Source organism: Anabrus simplex, chromosome 1, assembly GCF_040414725.1.
Source record: "Anabrus simplex isolate iqAnaSimp1 chromosome 1, ASM4041472v1, whole genome shotgun sequence".
Taxonomy (NCBI): Eukaryota; Metazoa; Arthropoda; class Insecta; order Orthoptera; family Tettigoniidae; genus Anabrus; species Anabrus simplex.
Window position 1 is genome coordinate 78592586 of NC_090265.1, and position 23698 is coordinate 78616283.

A 23698-nucleotide genomic window follows, 5' to 3' on the forward strand; every position below is an offset into this window, starting at 1 on the left:
ACCTACCCTTGGACAGATGGATGCTATATATAAAATTTGGTTCAAATATCTTGTTAGTTTTCAAGTTGTAAGAAGTACGCTTTACACGTACCCGCTCTTGCGTTAAGTCCGCTGGGATTTGTACCGAAAAACGGCCCGTTAATGATATCTCCCTTACTAAATCCTGTTATCGAAATGATGCACATGAGACAAAAGGTTTAGAAATTAATTTTCATTAAGGCAGGTTGATTTTCATTAAGTTCGTTTGTGTATACTTTGAGGGAGTGCAAAAACACGGTTTCGGTTTCGTAAAAATCCCCACTCAGTTCAGGGATTTAGAAACGATATTTGCGCTAAAACCTATCCAAGGAGAGGTGGATTCTAAATATGAAGTTTGGTGGAAATATATATTTAGTAGTTTTCAAGTTATAGAAGGACAGACAAACAAACAGACACCAAAGCTAAAAATGATGCAGATGGTCATTATTACACCTGAAACGGATAACTGTACGGAAATTTCGCCAAAATAATCAATGTACGGACACACAGTCGTTACGATTTTATTTTTTGCGCTAAAACCTACCCAAGGACAGGTGGATTCTAAATATGAAGTTCGGTGGAAATATATCCAGTAGTTTTCAAGTTATAGAAGAACAAACAGACAAACAGACAAACAAACAGACAAACAGACACCAAAGCTAAAAATGATGCAGATGGTCATTAATACACCTGAAACGGATACCTGTACGGAAATTTCGCCAAAATAATCAATGTACAGACACACGGTCGTTACGATTATATTTATATAGATGACGGATAAGCATGAGCACGTTGAAAAGTGCAGACTTTCACTTCGAGATTCATATCTCCTAAACGGTTTATGATATTAAGAAACGGATTGCGCCATCAGACGCCTCATTTATCGCTCTACATGGTTGTTCCTAAACCATATCCTCGTATCTCCCATATCAAGGGAGTAAATTGAGTTCACATTTTGAATAGGGTGAAATTTGGGTGCATTTCTAACATTTTACATTACGTTTTGCCTACTTATGTATAAGCTTGAATCATAAAATTTGGTACACATATGTCCCTTAATCGTGCCAATGTGCGCACCTAACGCGATGATCCTATCATTCTTATAAGTGTGTCAAACAATGAAATATACTTGTAAAAATCACCAAATTTACGAACAATCCAGAAACACGGCTAAATTTAACGTAGAAGGGAGAGAGATACGACAAAATGTCACAGGACCAAAGTTGTAGATCACTCCGAATTGAAGGGACATTGTGCCATCCGTTTTGTGATACGACTTACCGTTTAGCCAAAAAATAGCTCAAAAGGAATGTCTGCATAGTCATTAAAATTGCCTTCATATTTCGATATCTTTGGGGGTAAAAAGTGAAAAATGTGAACATCTTGGAATTTTCCCGTCGGCTAGGGACCAAGAGCTATAATTTCACCAAATTTCAATTGTCTACCTCGTCTGGCAGGTTGTGCCGCCATCTTGATTTGGGGGGATAGGGGATAAAAATGAGGAAATTCCCGAAAATTTTTAAGCCCACGAAACCTATAGGTTATCGTTTTGGATATACTATATGACTGTGTTCTTATGCTGAGCCCAAAATTTGAGCCCCCCCAGCGTGCCCCCTTCAGGGAATTTTGAGAATTTCCGATTTTTCTAGGGATCCTGGGGTCATCAGTTTCCCTCGTACCAAGTTTCAAATTTCTGAGATTTTTGGAAGTGCCTCATTAATTCACGTCTTTTTTCATTTTTAAATATTTATATATACATCGCTCCAGCCCGACTTGCTTTTATATATATAGATGACGGATAAGCATGAGCACGTTGAAAAGTGCAGACTTCCACTTCGAGATTCATATCTCCTAAACGGTTTATGATATTAAGAAACGGTTGCGCCATCAGACGCCTCATTTATCGCTCTAAATGTTTGTTTCTAAACCATATCCTCGTATCACCCATATTAAGGGGGTAAATTGAGTTCAAATTGTGAATAGGGTGAAATTTGGGTGCATTTTTAACATTTTACATTACATTTTGCCTACTTATGTATAAGCTAGAATCATGAAATTTGGTACACGTATGTCCCTTAATCGTGCCAATGTGCGCACCTAACGCGATGATCCTATCATTCTTATAAGTGTGTCAAACAATGAAATATACTTGTAAAAATCACCAAATTTACGAACAATCCAGAAATACGGCCAAATTTAACGTATAAGGGAGCGAGATACGACAAAATGTCACAGGACCAAAGTTGTAGATCACTCTGAATTGAAGAGACATTGTGCCATCCATTTTGTGATACGACTTACCGTTTAGCCAAAAAATAGCTCAAAAGGAATGTCTGCACAGTCATTAAAATTGCCTCCACATTTCGATATCTTTGGGGGGTAAAAAGTGAAAAATTTGAACATTTTGGAATTTTTCCGTCTGCTAGGGACCAAAAGCTATAATTTCACCAAATTTCAATTGTCTACCTCGTCTGGCAGGTTGTGCCGCCATCTTGATTTGGGGGGATAGGGGATAAAAATGAGGAAATTCCCGAAAATTTTTAAGCCCACGAAACCTATAGGTTATCGTTTTTTATATACTATACGACTGTGTTCTTATGCTGAGCCCAAAATTTGAGCCCCCCCAGCGTGCCCCCTTCAGGGAATTTTGAGAATTTCCGATTTTTCTAGGGATCCTGGGGTCATCAGTTTCCCTCGTACCAAGTTTCAAATTTCTGAGATTTCTGGAAGTGCCTCATTAATTCACGTCTTTTTTCATTTTTAAATATTTATATATACATCGCTCCAGCCCGACTTGCTTTTATATATATAGATGACGGATAAGCATGAGCATGTTGAAAAGTGCAGACTTCCACTTCGAGATTCATATCTCCTAAACGGTCTATGATATTAAGAAACGGTTTGCGCCATCAGACGCCTCATTTATCGCACTAAATGTTTGTTTCTAAACCATATCCTCGTATCACCCATATTAAAGGGGTAAATTGAGTTCAAATTGTGAATAGGGTGAAATTTGGGTGCATTTTTAACATTTTACATTCCATTTTGCCCACTTATGTATAAGCTAGAATCATGAAATTTGGTACACGTATGTCCCTTAATCGTGCCAATGTGCGCACCTAACGCGATGATCCTATCATTCTTATAAGTGTGTCTAACAATGAAATATACTTGTAAAAATCACCAAATTTACGAACAATCCAGAAATACGGCCACATTTAACGTATAAGGGTGCGAGATACGACAAAATGTCACAGGACCAAAGTTGTAGATCACTCTGAATTGAAGTGACATTGTGCCATCCATTTTTGATACGACTTACCGTTTAGCCAAAAAATAGCTCAAAAGGAATGTCTGCACAGTCATTAAAATTGCCTCCATATTTCGATATCTTTGGGGGTAAAAAATGAAAAATTTGAACATTTTGGAATTTTTCCGTCTGCTAGGGACCAAAAGCTATAATTTCACCAAATTTCAATTGTCTACCTCGTCTGGCAGGTTGTGCCGCCATCTTGATTTGGGGGGATAGGGGATAAAAATGAGGAAATTCCCGAAAATTTTTAAGCCCACGAAACCTATAGGTTATCGTTTTTTATATACTATACGACTGTGTTCTTATGCTGAGCCCAAAATTTGAGCCCACCCAGCGTGCCCCCTTCAGGGAATTTTGAGAATTTCCGATTTTTCTAGGGATCCTGGGGTCATCAGTTTCCCTCGTACCAAGTTTCAAATTTCTGAGATTTCTGGAAGTGCCTCATTAATTCACGTCTTTTTTCATTTTTAAATATTTATATATACATCGCTCCAGCCCGACTTGCTTTTATATATATAGATGACGGATAAGCATGAGCATGTTGAAAAGTGCAGACTTCCACTTCGAGATTCATATCTCCTAAACGGTCTATGATATTAAGAAACGGTTTGCGCCATCAGACGCCTCATTTATCCCTCTAAATGTTTGTTTCTAAACCATATCCTCGTATCACCCATATTAAGGGGGTAAATTGAGTTCAAATTTTGAATAGGGTGAAATTTGGGTGCATTTTTAACATTTTACATTACATTTTGCCTACTTATGTATAAGCTAGAATCATGAAATTTGGTACACGTATGTCCCTTAATAGTGCAAATGTGCGCACCTAACGCGATGATCCTATCATTCTTATAAGTGTGTCAAACAATGAAATATACTTGTAAAAATCACCAAATTTACGAACAGTCCAGAAATACGGCCAAATTTAACGTATAAGGGAGCGAGATACGACAAAATGTCACAGGACCAAAGTTGTAGATCACTCTGAATTGAAGGGACATTGTGCCATCCATTTTGTGATACGACTTACCGTTTAGCCAAAAAATAGCTCAAAAGGAATGTCTGCACAGTCATTAAAATTGCCTCCACATTTCGATATCTTTGGGGGGTAAAAAGTGAAAAATTTGAACATTTTGGAATTTTTCCGTCTGTTAGGGACCAAAAGCTATAATTTCACCAAATTTCAATTGTCTACCTCGTCTGGCAGGTTGTGCCGCCATCTTGATTTGGGGGGATAGGGGATAAAAATGAGGAAATTCCCGAAAATTTTTAAGCCCACGAAACCTATAGGTTATCGTTTTTTATATACTATACGACTGTGTTCTTATGCTGAGCCCAAAATTTGAGCCCCCCCAGCGTGCCCCCTTCAGGGAATTTTGAGAATTTCCGATTTTTCTAGGGATAATGGGGTCATCAGTTTCCCTCGTACCAAGTTTCAAATTTCTGAGATTTCTGGAAGTGCCTCATTAATTCACGTCTTTTTACATTTTTAAATATTTATATATACATCGCTCCAGCCCGACTTGCTTTTATATATATAGATAGAAGATAGATGACGGATAAGCATGAGCATGTTGAAAAGTGCAGACTTCCACTTCGAGATTCATATCTCCTAAACGGTCTATGATATTAAGAAACGGTTTGCGCCATCAGACGCCTCATTTATCGCACTAAATGTTTGTTTCTAAACCATATCCTCGTATCACCCATATTAAAGGGGTAAATTGAGTTCAAATTGTGAATAGGGTGAAATTTGGGTGCATTTTTAACATTTTACATTACATTTTGCCCACTTATGTATAAGCTAGAATCATGAAATTTGGTACACGTATGTCCCTTAATCGTGCCAATGTGCGCACCTAACGCGATGATCCTATCATTCTTATAAGTGTGTCAAACAATGAAATATACTTGTAAAAATCACCAAATTTACGAACAATCCAGAAATACGGCCAAATTTAACGTATAAGGGAGCGAGATACGACAAAATGTCACAGGACCAAAGTTGTAGATCACTCTGAATTGAAGAGACATTGTGCCATCCATTTTGTGATACGACTTACCGTTTAGCCAAAAAATAGCTCAAAAGGAATGTCTGCACAGTCATTAAAATTGCCTCCACATTTCGATATCTTTGGGGGGTAAAAAGTGAAAAATTTGAACATTTTGGAATTTTTCCGTCTGCTAGGGACCAAAAGCTATAATTTCACCAAATTTCAATTGTCTACCTCGTCTGGCAGGTTGTGCCGCCATCTTGATTTGGGGGGATAGGGGATAAAAATGAGGAAATTCCCGAAAATTTTTAAGCCCACGAAACCTATAGGTTATCGTTTTTTATATACTATACGACTGTGTTCTTATGCTGAGCCCAAAATTTGAGCCCCCCCAGCGTGCCCCCTTCAGGGAATTTTGAGAATTTCCGATTTTTCTAGGGATCCTGGGGTCATCAGTTTCCCTCGTACCAAGTTTCAGATTTCTGAGATTTCTGGAAGTGCCTCATTAATTCACGTCTTTTTTCATTTTTAAATATTTATATATACATCGCTCCAGCCCGACTTGCTTTTATATATATAGATGACGGATAAGCATGAGCACGTTGAAAAGTGCAGACTTCCACTTCGAGATTCATATCTCCTAAACGGTTTATGATATTAAGAAACGGTTGCGCCATCAGACGCCTCATTTATCGCTCTAAATGTTTGTTTCTAAACCATATCCTCGTATCACCCATATTAAGGGGGTAAATTGAGTTCAAATTGTGAATAGGGTGAAATTTGGGTGCATTTTTAACATTTTACATTACATTTTGCCTACTTATGTATAAGCTAGAATCATGAAATTTGGTACACGTATGTCCCTTAATCGTGCCAATGTGCGCACCTAACGCGATGATCCTATCATTCTTATAAGTGTGTCAAACAATGAAATATACTTGTAAAAATCACCAAATTTACGAACAATCCAGAAATACGGCCGAATTTAACGTATAAGGGAGCGAGATACGACAAAATGTCACAGGACCAAAGTTGTAGATCACTTTGAATTGAAGGGACATTGTGCCATCCATTTTGTGATACGACTTACCGTTTAGCCAAAAAATAGCTCAAAAGGAATGTCTGCACAGTCATTAAAATTGCCTCCACATTTCGATATCTTTGGGGGGTAAAAAGTGAAAAATTTGAACATTTTGGAATTTTTCCGTCTGCTAGGGACCAAAAGCTATAATTTCACCAAATTTCAATTGTCTACCTCGTCTGGCAGGTTGTGCCGCCATCTTGATTTGGGGGGATAGGGGATAAAAATGAGGAAATTCCCGAAAATTTTTAAGCCCACGAAACCTATAGGTTATCGTTTTTTGTATACTATACGACTGTGTTCTTACGCTGAGCCCAAAATTTGAGCCCCCCCAGCGTGCCCCCTTCAGGGAATTTTGAGAATTTCCGATTTTTCTAGGGATCCTGGGGTCATCAGTTTCCCTCGTACCAAGTTTCAAATTTCTGAGATTTCTGGAAGTGCCTCATTAATTCACGTCTTTTTTCATTTTTAAATATTTATATATACATCGCTCCAGCCCGACTTGCTTTTATATATATAGATGACGGATAAGCATGAGCATGTTGAAAAGTGCAGACTTCCACTTCGAGATTCATATCTCCTAAACGGTCTATGATATTAAGAAACGGTTTGCGCCATCAGACGCCTCATTTATCGCACTAAATGTTTGTTTCTAAACCATATCCTCGTATCACCCATATTAAAGGGGTAAATTGAGTTCAAATTGTGAATAGGGTGAAATTTGGGTGCATTTTTAACATTTTACATTACATTTTGCCCACTTATGTATAAGCTAGAATCATGAAATTTGGTACACGTATGTCCCTTAATCGTGCCAATGTGCGCACCTAACGCGATGATCCTATCATTCTTATAAGTGTGTCTAACAATGAAATATACTTGTAAAAATCACCAAATTTACGAACAATCCAGAAATACGGCCACATTTAACGTATAAGGGTGCGAGATACGACAAAATGTCACAGGACCAAAGTTGTAGATCACTCTGAATTGAAGTGACATTGTGCCATCCATTTTGTGATACGACTTACCGTTTAGCCAAAAAATAGCTCAAAAGGAATGTCTGCACAGTCATTAAAATTGCCTCCATATTTCGATATCTTTGGGGGTAAAAAATGAAAAATTTGAACATTTTGGAATTTTTCCGTCTGCTAGGGACCAAAAGCTATAATTTCACCAAATTTCAATTGTCTACCTCGTCTGGCAGGTTGTGCCGCCATCTTGATTTGGGGGGATAGGGGATAAAAATGAGGAAATTCCCGAATAAGCCCACGAAACCTATAGGTTATCGTTTTTTATATACTATACGACTGTGTTCTTATGCTGAGCCCAAAATTTGAGCCCCCCCAGCGTGCCCCCTTCAGGGAATTTTGAGAATTTCCGATTTTTCTAGGGATCCTGGGGTCATCAGTTTCCCTCGTACCAAGTTTCAAATTTCTGAGATTTCTGGAAGTGCCTCATTAATTCACGTCTTTTTTCATTTTTAAATATTTATATATACATCGCTCCAGCCCGACTTGCTTTTATATATATAGATGACGGATAAGCATGAGCATGTTGAAAAGTGCAGACTTCCACTTCGAGATTCATATCTCCTAAACGGTCTATGATATTAAGAAACGGTTTGCGCCATCAGACGCCTCATTTATCCCTCTAAATGTTTGTTTCTAAACCATATCCTCGTATCACCCATATTAAGGGGGTAAATTGAGTTCAAATTTTGAATAGGGTGAAATTTGGGTGCATTTTTAACATTTTACATTACATTTTGCCTACTTATGTATAAGCTAGAATCATGAAATTTGGTACACGTATGTCCCTTAATAGTGCAAATGTGCGCACCTAACGCGATGATCCTATCATTCTTATAAGTGTGTCAAACAATGAAATATACTTGTAAAAATCACCAAATTTACGAACAGTCCAGAAATACGGCCAAATTTAACGTATAAGGGAGCGAGATACGACAAAATGTCACAGGACCAAAGTTGTAGATCACTCTGAATTGAAGCGACATTGTGCCATCCATTTTGTGATACGACTTACCGTTTAGCCAAAAAATAGCTCAAAAGGAATGTCTGCACAGTCATTAAAATTGCCTCCACATTTCGATATCTTTGGGGGGTAAAAAGGGAAAAATTTGAACATTTTGGAATTTTTCCGTCTGTTAGGGACCAAAAGCTATAATTTCACCAAATTTCAATTGTCTACCTCGTCTGGCAGGTTGTGCCGCCATCTTGATTTGGGGGGATAGGGGATAAAAATGAGGAAATTCCCGAAAATTTTTAAGCCCACGAAACCTATAGGTTATCGTTTTTTATATACTATACGACTGTGTTCTTATGCTGAGCCCAAAATTTGAGCCCCCCCAGCGTGCCCCCTTCAGGGAATTTTGAGAATTTCCGATTTTTCTAGGGATAATGGGGTCATCAGTTTCCCTCGTACCAAGTTTCAAATTTCTGAGATTTCTGGAAGTGCCTCATTAATTCACGTCTTTTTACATTTTTAAATATTTATATATACATCGCTCCAGCCCGACTTGCTTTTATATATATAGATAGAAGATAGATGACGGATAAGCATGAGCATGTTGAAAAGTGCAGACTTCCACTTCGAGATTCATATCTCCTAAACGGTCTATGATATTAAGAAACGGTTTGCGCCATCAGACGCCTCATTTATCGCACTAAATGTTTGTTTCTAAACCATATCCTCGTATCACCCATATTAAAGGGGTAAATTGAGTTCAAATTGTGAATAGGGTGAAATTTGGGTGCATTTTTAACATTTTACATTACATTTTGCCCACTTATGTATAAGCTAGAATCATGAAATTTGGTACACGTATGTCCCTTAATCGTGCCAATGTGCGCACCTAACGCGATGATCCTATCATTCTTATAAGTGTGTCAAACAATGAAATATACTTGTAAAAATCACCAAATTTACGAACAATCCAGAAATACGGCCAAATTTAACGTATAAGGGAGCGAGATACGACAAAATATCACAGGACCAAGTTGTAGATCACTTTGAATTGAAGGGACATTGTGCCATCCATTTTGTGATACGACTTACCGTTTAGCCAAAAAATAGCTCAAAAGGAATGTCTGCACAGTCATTAAAATTGCCTCCATATTTCGATATCTTTGGGGGTAAAAAATGAAAAATTTGAACATTTTGGAATTTTTCCGTCTGTTAGGGACCAAAAGCTATAATTTCACCAAATTTCAATTGTCCACCTCGTCTGGCAGGTTGTGCCGCCATCTTGATTTGGGGGGATAGGGGATAAAAATGAGGAAATTCCCGAAAATTTTTAAGCCCACGAAACCTATAGGTTATCGTTTTTTATATACTATACGACTGTGTTCTTATGCTGAGCCCAAAATTTGAGCCCCCCAGCGTGCCCCCTTCAGGGAATTTTGAGAATTTCCGATTTTTCTAGGGATCCTGGGGACATCAGTTTCCCTCGTACCAAGTTTCAAATTTCTGAGATTTCTGGAAGTGCCTCATTAATTCACGTCTTTTTTCATTTTTAAATATTTATATATACATCGCTCCAGCCCGACTTGCTTTTATATATATAGATGACAGATAAACATGAGCATGTTGAAAAGTGCAGACTTCCACTTCGAGATTCATATCTCCTAAACGGTTTATGATATTAAGAAACAGTTGCGCCATCAGACGCCTCATTTATTGCTCTAAATGTTTGTTTCTAAACCATATCCTCGTATCACCCATATTAAGGGGGTAAATTGAGTTCAAATTGTGAATAGGGTGAAATTTGGGTGCATTTTTAACATTTTACATTACATTTTGCCCACTTATGTATAAGCTAGAATCATGAAATTTGGTACACGTATGTCCCTTAATCGTGCCAATGTGCGCACCTAACGCGATGATCCTATCATTCTTATAAGTGTGTCAAACAATGAAATATACTTGTAAAAATCACCAAATTTACGAACAATCCAGAAATACGGCCAAATTTAACGTATAAGGGAGCGAGATACGACAAAATATCACAGGACCAAGTTGTAGATCACTTTGAATTGAAGGGACATTGTGCCATCCATTTTGTGATACGACTTACCGTTTAGCCAAAAAATAGCTCAAAAGGAATGTCTGCACAGTCATTAAAATTGCCTCCATATTTCGATATCTTTGGGGGTAAAAAATGAAAAATTTGAACATTTTGGAATTTTTCCGTCTGTTAGGGACCAAAAGCTATAATTTCACCAAATTTCAATTGTCCACCTCGTCTGGCAGGTTGTGCCGCCATCTTGATTTGGGGGGATAGGGGATAAAAATGAGGAAATTCCCGAAAATTTTTAAGCCCACGAAACCTATAGGTTATCGTTTTTTATATACTATACGACTGTGTTCTTATGCTGAGCCCAAAATTTGAGCCCCCCCAGCGTGCCCCCTTCAGGGAATTTTGAGAATTTCCGATTTTTCTAGGGATCCTGGGGACATCAGTTTCCCTCGTACCAAGTTTCAAATTTCTGAGATTTCTGGAAGTGCCTCATTAATTCACGTCTTTTTTCATTTTTAAATATTTATATATACATCGCTCCAGCCCGACTTGCTTTTATATATATAGAATGTTTGTTTCTAAACCATATCCTCGTATCACCCATATTAAGGGGGTAAATTGAGTTCAAATTGTGAATAGGGTGAAATTTGGGTGCATTTTTAACATTTTACATTACATTTTGCCCACTTATGTATAAGCTAGAATCATGAAATTTGGTACACGTATGTCCCTTAATCGTGCCAATGTGCGCACCTAACGCGATGATCCTATCATTCTTATAAGTGTGTCAAACAATGAAATATACTTGTAAAAATCACCAAATTTACGAACAATCCAGAAATACGGCCAAATTTAACGTATAAGGGAGCGAGATACGACAAAATATCACAGGACCAAGTTGTAGATCACTTTGAATTGAAGGGACATTGTGCCATCCATTTTGTGATACGACTTACCGTTTAGCCAAAAAATAGCTCAAAAGGAATGTCTGCACAGTCATTAAAATTGCCTCCATATTTCGATATCTTTGGGGGTAAAAAATGAAAAATTTGAACATTTTGGAATTTTTCCGTCTGTTAGGGACCAAAAGCTATAATTTCACCAAATTTCAATTGTCCACCTCGTCTGGCAGGTTGTGCCGCCATCTTGATTTGGGGGGATAGGGGATAAAAATGAGGAAATTCCCGAAAATTTTTAAGCCCACGAAACCTATAGGTTATCGTTTTTTATATACTATACGACTGTGTTCTTATGCTGAGCCCAAAATTTGAGCCCCCCCAGCGTGCCCCCTTCAGGGAATTTTGAGAATTTCCGATTTTTCTAGGGATCCTGGGGACATCAGTTTCCCTCGTACCAAGTTTCAAATTTCTGAGATTTCTGGAAGTGCCTCATTAATTCACGTCTTTTTTCATTTTTAAATATTTATATATACATCGCTCCAGCCCGACTTGCTTTTATATATATAGAAGATATCGCTTGCTTAAGTATGAAACCTTAGTGGTGGTGGTGGTGGTGGTGATTTTCGTTTTAAGGGGAAGTACAACTAGGCAACCATCCTCTATACAACATTATTTAGCGAGAAAGAATGGAAGGAATCCGACACTTCAAAAAATGAAAGTATCGGCCAGAGAAAGACAAGGGCCACGAATGGCGTGAAAATGAAAGAATCCCTAGCCCTCGGAAACCGAATAGTGCCAGGGTCGGAAAAGAACAAGTGTTAATCAAGTAAGGTCGGATAGCATAGATGGAAGTGAGGAGCCTGGCACAAGTAAGTGGAAGCAATGTCAGGACTCAACTAAGGGCCCCGTTGTCGCCAACCACGCTCCAAATTTCAGAGCCACTGGGGCCCCTTTTAGTCGCCTCTTACAACAGGAAGGAGATATGGTGTCTGTTTTTATACCACCCCAACCCACAAGGGGCTATGAACCCTTGTCATATCATATCGATGGCTTACTTCCAAAACCTCGTATCACCCAACGCACTTCCTATCCATTTTCTTCCTTAAGACTGGTCACGCCTCCCAGCCACATATGGATGTACAGTCCATCAGAACAATTTTCGTTGTGTTCATTTTCCTATGCTGATGTGTAAAGGAAAATGAACCTTAAATACATTAAACTGTAGGAGTGCTTAAATTCACCATTAAAACAACATCCCTGCAATACGGTATGATAAGGTCCATTTTCCTTTACACGCTAGCACAGGAAAATGAACACTACTATAAAGGTTCTTATGGACTGCATATAAATATGTGACTGGGAGGCGTGACCAGTCTTAGGGAGTATAATGGGTAGGAAGAGCATTGTAACATACGAGGTTTAAGTCGACGATATGTTGATAGAGAGAAGTTTCTCGTGCTGTCTGATAACCGACGATCCCTTTACAGCTAAGAACCTGGATGTGTCTATTGTCATATACTGCAACGCGAACGGAGGTATGGTTTCCGAATTCCAATTTCTGTAATCCTAGTATGGTTAAGCCAAATATGATTCCAGTTGTATTCATTTCAATTTCATTCTCCAGGATGTCTATTGCGGATTCGCTGAATTCATTCTAGGTGGAAAGAGTATTTCACTCTAAATTCTGCAAGTACTTTTTATTAACAAACACGAAATTCATTTTTTAAATTATGTTAATTTAAAAATATACAAGATTTGAAGGAGGAAGTATTTCACTGATTAGTTTTTGTACTGTATACTGCATACTACCAGAATGTTGCATTTTTAAACATTATATTCCTTAATTAAATATGTAGTCCGCCTCTGTGGTATAGTGGTTAGAGTGGTTAGCTACCAACCCCGGAGCCCCGAGTACGGTTCCCGGCTCTGCCACAAATTTGAAAAGTGGTACGAATGTTGGAACGGGATCCACTCAGTTTCGTAAGGTCAACTGAGTAGAGGGGGGGGGGGGTCGATTCCCACCTTAGCCATACTTGAAATGGTTTTCCGTGGTTTCCCGCTTCTCCTTCAGGCAAATGCCGGGATGGTAACTAACTTAAGGCCACAGACTCTTCCTTCCCTCTTCCTTGTCTCCTCCCAATTTTCCGATTCCCCCCCCCCCCAGGCTCTTGTTCATCATAGCAGGTGAGGCCGCCTGCGCGAGGTACTGGTCCTCCTCCCCGCTTGTATCCCCAACCCAAAATCTCACGCTCCAGGACACTGCCCTTGAAGCGGTAGAGGTGGCGTCCATCGCTGAGTCCGGGGGTAAAACCACCCCTGGAGAGGAAACGGATTTAGAAAATATTAAATATTTAATCAAAACTAAAATTATGAATGAATTTGGATAGCATTTTAACGTCCTTTTGATGACGACGATGATGATGATGATGATGATGATGATGATGATGATGATGATGCTTGTTGTTTAAAGGGGCCTACCATCTAGGTCATTGGCCCTAACGTCCTTTTTGACCTTTTAGTCCCTTTTTTATATTTTAGTCTTTGTAAAGGTCTTTTTTTGGCAATTTATAGGTCTTCAACTTCCGAGTCCTACTCATAAGTTTAAAAACCGACAGTTCGGTACATTGGTACTCCCGCTGTTTTCATACCATTTTAGCACAAGTAAAGAGAAATGTACATGAGTCAATCTGGTGATTGTGGAAGAAAAAAAATGAATTCTCGTTCTTTGGATCCATAAGACTCCAAAGAAGGTCCTTCTCAATATCACTCGACTGTACGTCTGGCAATGTTCGCCTGTGTCCCACAGCATCCTATCTCTGGACATAGTAAACTTCTCATACGTTTTCTATGCACCGCTGTTACAGCTTTCTTAGCGGTCGGGATGAGTGGCTCCCAGCTCTGGCTTCGGTATTTCCATATCCTAGGAAAAGGAAACTATTTAAGAGGTCGTAAAAATCCCTCGCACGGTCAAAATGTCCCTTTAACCCTTAAATGCAAGGTGTAACATTATCTGCGAGAAGGTTTGGCGAGTTAGCCGTGCTGTTAGCGCCGATTAGCTGTGAACTTGCATTCGGGAGATGGCGGGTTCGAATGCCACCGTCGCGTTGGCAGCCCTGAAGATTGTTTTTCCGAGGTTTCCAATTTTCACACCAGGAAAATGCTGAGGCCATTGTCGCCATAAGACCTATCTGTGTCGGTGCGACGTAAAGCAACTTGTAAGAAAAAAGAGAGAATAGCTGGAATACTATGAGGAACCTGTCAGTTACGTACCGGCAGTATCAGAAAATGTATGAACCAGAGGAATGGCATGCTAAAGAAGAAAGTTTCTAAGTCCCCAGCTATTTCCCGCCAATATTCAGTCAGGCTCGGTAACCAGCAGTAAACCTATCTCTTGGAGTTGAAAGGCAGCATAAGAGACAAAGAACATCACAACATACAATGGTCAATGTAATGTTGTTGCTGATCAATATTATGAGTTTTCGATATTGTAGGCCTTCACATTTAGTTTTCATTCGACTCTAAAATACCAGTCTTATCACAGTCGGTACGGTAAAGCTGAATAAAACATGTATGATCGGAAGTTGTATAATCTGTAACTTTTGTTATGTAGTACTATTTGATAGGACCAATAACATAGGCATTTAAAACTTAAATTTTACGCTCCTTCCCCTAAACTATAATTTCATGTTGAATAGATTTTTTATAGCTTAGACTGTAGTTTCTTATTCCCCGACCCTATACACCGTTTTCCATTAATTTCTGATAACCCATTTTCTCGTGGCTCGGCGCTGATATGGACTTAGCTACAAAAATACACATTCATGAAAATCTATGTTGTCGTAGCCGGTATGGTAAAAATGTATGACATAAATGATCGGAAGTTTAAATCTATATAACTTTATTTATGTAATATTTATCGACAGGACCACTAATAATATAAATATTTGATAATTAAATTTTAGGCCTTCCCCTAAACTACCATTTCACTCAGCGTGAATAAAATTATTTATAGCCTAGATTGTAGTGGCTCATCCCCCGACTTTACATGCCGATTTTCATTAAATTCTCTTCAGCCGTTTTCTCGTGATGCGTGTACATTCATACAGACGGACGTACATAAATTACGGAAAAATAAAAAATGCATTTTCTTATTACTGTGGACACGACCGATACAGAAATACCATTATTTTCAAATTTTGAGCAATACACAGACAAAACTCTTTATATATATATAAGATATCATCACGGCTATCTCCTGAAAGGGGTTATTAAGTTTACCAAAAGATGGCAGTGGTGCTAAATCCCCATGCTCTCACGTATGAAAGGTGCAATGTGCCATTCGTTTATTTTAATTAGTGTTCATTTTTCCGATTATTTAAAAGCATATATTTACGGATTTTGTTTGAGGGCATAGTTTCCTTTCTTATGATTCTGATTTTGTCTTTATATACAGAAGGAAATTTGTCACACAGGCATATGTTTTCACTGATCTCCATGAAATAGTTGAACAAGCTAGACGCGGACAGGAAGACTTCACATTTAAACTTAACTCTCTCAGTACTCCCACTTTATGATACAAATATTTAAAAGCTATCTTTCAGACAGGAAATTTCAGGTCCAAATGAACAAAACCCTGTCCAGCCCTCGCCCCATACTGGCGGGTGTTCCCCAGGGTGGAGTTCTCTCCCCAATTCTATTTAACTTGTACATGTCTGACATACCCAAGCCTACGCACGCGAAGGTCTACATGTATGCTGACGATATGACAATATCCTCTGTCTCTTGTCTCTTGGCAACCACCTAGAGCACAAAATTACATTCAGGACGCCCTCTCCACCCTTGAACCCTGGTTTCGGAAGTGGAGAATTAAAATTAATGTCAACAAAAGTAATGCAACCTTTTTCTCAAAACGTACTAGGACCAACCCCCTCCCACTGATCTTTTTGGCGAAGTGATCCGGTGGAGAGATGCTACGAAATACTTAGGTGTTATCCTAGAGAGGACTCACCTTCAAAGAACAAGTTCGATTTCGGCCCAAGCGAACAGACGCTTATCTGAAATTATCCCTCTCATGAAAGCCGATCAAGGCCTAAATCTAGAAAACAGGCTCACGCTATACAAGACATCCATTCGACCTATACTAGAGTATGCCAGTCCGGTCTGGGGAATGGCAGCCAAAACCCACCTGGATGAGGTGCAGCGCCCCCAAAACCGCGCACTGCATCTCATCTCTGGTGCACAACGGTTTCAATGAAATCGGGATATCCATCAATCCCTAAGGATCGATGAGATTAGAACCAGAATAAAGAAGATATCCCGGAAATTCTTTTCTGGTCTAACCAACAACCCAACCCCCTCATCTCGACGTTGGGCAACTACGATACCCTTGGTCTCCGCTATAAGCGACCCAAGGTTGTCTAAGATTAGTCGCCCCGTAAAAAGGGCGCAGGTCACATTCTGACCAGTACTGATTTCGTTGTCACCAGGTCCCCCTACCTCACATCAATGCAGCTTCAGCCAACTAGTTAAGAGATAGCACCCAAGACCTACACGGTCGGAGGGCTAAAATCCTCAACGGATCCAACCCATCTGGATTCCGTCTGAGACTCGGGGCATGGGACGCGGACAATAAGACAGTTCAAATCAAATGTTGCGATACGTTCTCAAATATTCGTAAGTTTATTAAATTTGTCAGACAAGATAGTAAATACAAAAACATAGAATATTTCTCGAAGTTGTCAGCGTTAGCTCCAGCTGTGACTCATCAGAAAGTGCGTCCATGTGAACGAATCATACTAACTACATTTAGATTGGCGGTTAGGTAAAAGTTCTAAAAAACAGGAACTACTGCTAAAACGTTATCATTCTGTCCCTGAAGGGGACAGCGGGCCTCCTAGACGATAGCGCCATCTCTCAGGCCAAGCAGATGTTTGGAGGGTTGGCAACCGTAGCCTATACTAGGAACTGTCCCGACGTCCAGGAGAATGGAAACACCACAGAAACCCATTCTCAGGATACCCGACGGTGAGGACCAGCACCTCTCCGTTTCCCGAGTGCTGAGGCGTAGACCCGCGGCGACCCATCCTCTGCTCGGTTGGCCTGCAGAGCCGTCGAACCACGGACCAGCCGTGTTCACCAGTAGGCCGAAGCCCACTCTGTAACCATCGACCAAACCGTTAAGATACACAATCAGCAGTGTTGGAAGTTAGCTGTACTATACCTCCTGTGTCATTCGAAAAAAAACAATTTGAAGGCCATGTTCTGTGTTCGCCCGTCGAAGAGCATAAATAATATTATTTGCAGATCTGTAACTAAAAAGTGTAACAAGGCACATATGAGAAGTTTGCAGGACTTAACCCCTTTCATAAATTGTAATTTTTGTTTACTTCTCAGCGTAGTCATTTTAATATTATCATCAATCTGTTGTTAAAGATCGGTCTAAAAGTTGTCATTTGATCCATTCATTCTCAAAAATAAATCCCTTAAATTGTTTAACGGCCGTAGCCGTGTTGAAACACCAGATCCCGTGAGATCTCCGAAGTTAAGCAACATTGGGCGTGGTCAAGATTTGGATGGGTTGGTGGGGGGGGGGGGGTAAGGGAATGGAGGAGCGGAAAGGAACTGGCCTCCCTACCGTACGTAAACTCCGGCTCAGGCACACCTCTGCGGGGGTTCGGACCTGCCTTCCGGCAGAATACACCCTTACCTTGCCTTACATAAATCGTATGTCTGAGACATTATTTTATTAATAACTTTTTCTTTCTTTCTTAATGTGCTTACCCCCAAGGTTGATTTTCCCCTCGGACTCAGCGTGTGATCCCACCTCTACCGTCCTGGAGCATGAGACATTGGGTCGCGGGATATAACTGAGGAGCGTGACCAGTACCTCGCCCAGGTGGCCTTACGTGCTATGCTGAACAGTGGCCTTGTGGGGGGGGGGGATGGGAAGATTGGAAGGGATAGACAAGGAAGAGGGATGGAAGCGGCCGTGGCGTTAAGTTAGGTACCATCCCGAAATTTGCCTGGAGGAGAAGTGGGAAACCACGAAAAACCACTTCGAGAATGGCTGAAGTGGGAATCGAACCCACCTCTACTCAGTTGACCTCCCGAGGCTGAGTGGACCCCGTTCCATCTCTCATAACACTTTCAGATTTCGTGGCAGAGCCGGGGATCGAACTGAAAAATGTGGATATTTTGGTACAGGGCCTCCGGGGTTGGCAGCTAATCACACTAACCACTACACCACAGAGGCGGACTATTAATATTATAGCATGAGAATTGATTCCCCACTTTCGAGGTAAAATAAATAAATAACACATCACAATAAACTTCTTCCTTGCCTTTCCCAAATTTCCACGGATCTGCACTTTTTTTACCCAGTTTTTCAGCCGGATGCCTTTCCTAACACCTGCCCTATGTCGAGGATACGTTAACATGAATTGAAGTTTAAAAATATGTTTAAGTCAAGAATGTTAAACGTTTAAAACTGACATATTTCTAGAATGGATACCAGGACTGTTCGAAAGGCGCTTTTTTTCCATCATGAGGAAGTTGTGGGGGAAGAAAGCAAGAAGATTCCCGGCTCTGCCACGAAATTTGAAAAGTGGTACCAGGGCTGGAATGGGGTCCACTCAGCCTCGGGAGGTCAACTGAGTAGCGGGCGGTTCGATTCCCACCTCAACCATCCAGGTACTGGTTTTCCGTGCTTTCCCCTCATTCCTCCAGGCAAATGCCGGGATGGTACCTAAATTAAGGCCACGGCCGCTTCCTTCCGTTTTCCTTGTCTACCCCTTCCAAACTTCCCCCATCCCCCAGCAAGGCCCGTGTTAAGCATAGCAGGTGAGGCCGCCTGGGAGAGGTACTGATCAGTTGTATTCCCGACCCAGAGTCTGAAGCTCCGGGACACTGCCCTTGCGGCGCTAGAGGTGGGATCCCTCACTGAGTCGAGGGAAAACCCGACCCTAGATGGTAAACAGATAAAGAAGAGGAAGAAGAAATATTACCACTAATACCGGGTGGGATAAATACCGCTGGCGTCCGACTCGTTGGCTGAACGGTCAGCGTACTGGCCTTCGGTTCAGAGGGTCCCGGGTTCGATTCCCGGCCGGGTCGGGAATTTTAACCTTAATTGGTTAATTCCATTGGCACGGGGGCTGGGTGTATGCTTTGGCTTCATCATCACTTGTGTGTCCTTCGCGATCTCAGCTCTGCGCCTGATAGCTCCGCAACACGTCGCAGCCCGGATCTTTCCAGACTCTACGAGGTGATTGCAGTGCGCTTGCTTATGACGTCAGCCAGCGCTATAAAAGGAGCAGCATTCCGCTACTTCCCTGGACTCCCCAGTGTCCAACGCCAGATTGCACTGCAAGTCGAACACGGAGGCTATCTCTCTTAAACATGTGTATAGAACAGGTGGACTGAATTCTAGTTGTGAGGTTTCACCTCTGGCACTGCCTCACCTCCCGCTTCCTGTAGCCACGTCGAGCCCCGATGCCAGTATTCTACTCATCCCTCAGTCCTCACTTATGCTCCGACATCAACGTTAGTATTCTACTAATTGTGAATATTTATGTCAGTTCCTGACAAGCCTACGGCAATTACTAGCATTCTGTTAGTACCAACTTTCATTGCAAGTTACACTAGTAATTCTACAAGGCAGATAGTTTTCGACTATCTTGAACTCTTCCTTATTTGACAGACTATCTCCTCAAGATAGATTCATGTGTATATAGAACTCCCATGTGTATAAAGTGTATATTTCAACAGACCCTCAGTCTACTGTTAATATCATCATTAATTGCGTGCAAGTTCATCCAGCTTCAAGAAAAGTTTAGTTATATTTATGTACATATTGTATAAAAACTTATTGAAGCAATAAATTTATGTTGTGTTTCTGTAGGCCTATACCGATTCCTTGTGTACAACAACTTCATCCTCATCACGACGCGCAGGTCGCCTACGGGAGTCAAATCAAAAGACCTGCACCTGGCGAACCGAACCCGTCCTGGGATATCCCGGCACTAAAAGCCATACGACATTTCATTTTTTTCAATACCGCTGCTCCGAAATATATTTAAAATAGGACTGACGCGGGATTAATTGTTAATGTACATCACAAAAGACGCTGGAAATGGCCTCATATGAAAAAATGAAAAACCGAGGATCCAAAAGTCCCAACTCCACTTCACTCAGAAACCAGCGGCAGAACTCAATATGCGAAGGTTTGTCTGCACGCTTTAACGCATACACAATATTAAATTTGTAAAGATACAGATGCAGGTCCTTTCTGATAATGCTTCGACACGACGACATCTTAATTCCCATGTGCACATATGAACGGCATTGAGATTTCGTCGGACTTGGTTCCAGGCTTTCCTTCACTCGAGCAATGTTTTTGGTGTTCGAACTCCTGTCGGATAGATACGGATTTTATTCTCTACAGAGCCCGTTTCGCGCCAATTTGCTACAAAGTTTTGCATTACAGAGTGTGCATAAATTTCTGTCTCTTTTTTGTGTTGAAGCAACGTACAGTAATTTTCAAGGGAAATTCATTTTTCTTTATTCAAAATATTGTCCATCAGCTTCTTCACACTTCTCCCATCTTTCAGGTTATGAATGCCATGCCGGAAAAACAGCTTGTCTTTTGCGGCAAACCATTCGTCGAGCCATTTTCCAACTTCCTCGAGATTGCGGAAGTGCTTCTCTGAGAGCGCGTGACCCATTGATGCGAAGAGGCGATAATCAAATGGCGCCAGGTGCGGGAGGATGTCCCACCCAAACGATCTCAAGGTGTATTTCACTGGTTTTGCTGTGTGAGACGGCGCATTACCGTGTAACAAAATCACTTTGCCATGTCTTCTGGCTCATTCCGGTCGTCTTTCAATGCGTGATTTAAATTAATATAATTTTGGTGATAGCGTTGTGCATAAACTGTTTCGCCGGGCTTCAAGAGTTCATAATACACAATACCGCTCTGGTTCCGCCAGACACAAAGCATGGTCTTCTTGCAGAAGCGATTTGTCCTTGGTGAAAAAGGGCCGGCTTCGCCAGGTGACAGCCACGACATTCTCCGCTTTGGGTTTTAAAAATAAATCAATTTTTTTGTCACCCGTCCCAGTCGGTACTGAAAAGATTCCTGGCTTTGAAGCAGCATTTCACAAGTGACTTTGTGACTTTCCATTTGCCGTTACTTCAAATCGTGTGGGACCCATTTACCGAGTTTATTGATCTTCCCCATTACTTGTAAACGTCTGCTGATTGTATTTGTGACATATTTAATGCTTGTGGCAATTGCTGCTGAGTTTGAGTTGGGTCATCATCCAGTAACGCCTGCAATTGCTCGTCCTTGCGCTTTTGTGGTCTACCTGAGCGCGCAATGAAATCACCACGTTTAAATATTGTCGAAACCATGTCTCACATGGTCTAATCTACGGAGCGTGTTCGCCATATGTTTCTATCAGGAAACAATGACTTTCTATAGCCTTTATGATTATATAAGATTAAATAAAAAAGCAATGAGTGGGGCAATTGTTCTTCTTTCAGGCACAAACGTAGACATGATCACTGGACGATACAACACAGACGCTAGTGTTTGGCGGACTCAACTTGTGTGTGTTGGTAGGTTAATGTCAGACGAACAAACTGACGTATGTTTCAAATTCATACGCTGCGTACTGTTCACCATCTCTTAGTAAAACCATGAAATACATGCATACACCTGGTAGACACGTCCGCGTCTCTCACTCACTGACATGTAATGACACAGCGAAGTTTTCGGGAGATGCGCACGCGCAGACATGTGACAGCAGCCGATTGGTGCATCGAAATCCCTGTTTTCAGCATTTTCCGTGATGGGCAATTCTCCTGTTCATTAACAAGTGTCAATTCCGCGTCAGTCTTATAAATATTATCCGGACCAGTTTTATTTTGTCTGTCCTGTATTTGGTTCTTTCGTTCTTTCATAAAACAGCTGTCTTCATATTGTGAATTCAGTTATTTTATTTTGTAATAGTCATTAATACGATGCTTTCAGCTTTGTATTCTTGGATGAAAACCGATAAAGAATATTAAGTTGTAAACATCCTCCTTCTTATGAACTTGTTAACAAGGAAAGAAATGCATTGGCTTCAAGAGGGGAAGGCTGCTTCCCTATCAAAATTACTGACGTTCAAAAAAAGAGTTCTCAGAATCTCCATAATCATGAACCTCCCGGGGTTATCAACGTCGAAAAAGTTGATGAAACATCCATATCACGGTGCTTATAGGATTGTTTGTTTTAAATACAACAAAGGATGATGAGGAAAATTAAATCTTGTATCCGATTTAAAAAGCTGTTGCTCACCGGGACGGATCGAGCACAGAATTATGAAAAAGAATAACGTGTTTTTACTTTCGAGGTATTAAACTGTTAGTATGAGCCTTTTGAGTTAAGCACGAATTTTTACAGTCATATTTGTCATTTTCCGCCTGGAATGCTGGGTTGCCATTATACTGCTGCTCTCTCTATTTACTGCGTTATATTAACTACTAGCAAGATACCCGTGCTTCGCTACGGTATTATACTGAAATTTATAATTGAATGCTTATTGTTTTAGATATATAATCCGCCGAAATTCGCGATCTGACCCGTTTTCTGCGAGAATCCTCCAAAATTCCCGATCTGACTCGTTTTCTATTATTTTACAGCACGCTTCCTCCCATTTTTCAATATTCCTTTCCAACAATCGATTTCGTACTTCCCGGGCTAGGCTCAGGTATTCCTCCTGGTCAGTTGGGTCCGTAAATCTTTGCCATTTTTTCCGTTAATCATTTTTAATATGGATAAAATCCTTCAGGAGATCCGGCGTGGTGTCATATTGGGTGATTCGGCGGCACTGAACCGGCGGCCGGACTGCATTCTTAGTCATTACCCGTCCAGGAGCCGTTGCCAGCGCTGTCCGCACATTTGACGACGGTCCGGAACATTATTATTATTATTATTATTATTATTATTATTATTACTATTATGTGTTGCTGGAATGGCTGATGACAGGGAAAACCGGAGTATCCGAAGAAAAACCTATCCCGCCTCCGTTTTGTCCAGCACGAATGTCACATGGAGTGACCGGGATTTGAACCACGGAACCCAGCTTTGAGAGGCCGGAGCGGTGCCGCCTGAGCAACGGAGGATCCTTATAAGTACATTAATAACAGTAAAATCAATTGGTCTCACCTCCTTCTACACCCCACCGCCGTTAAGTTTATTTACCGCCGCCCCCCCCCCCACAAAAAAAATTAAAAGAAGGCTTGTTTCTTTATGTTTAAGGGAGATTCCAAACACCAATGTTCACGTCTATTACCTTCAGTTTTGAGATA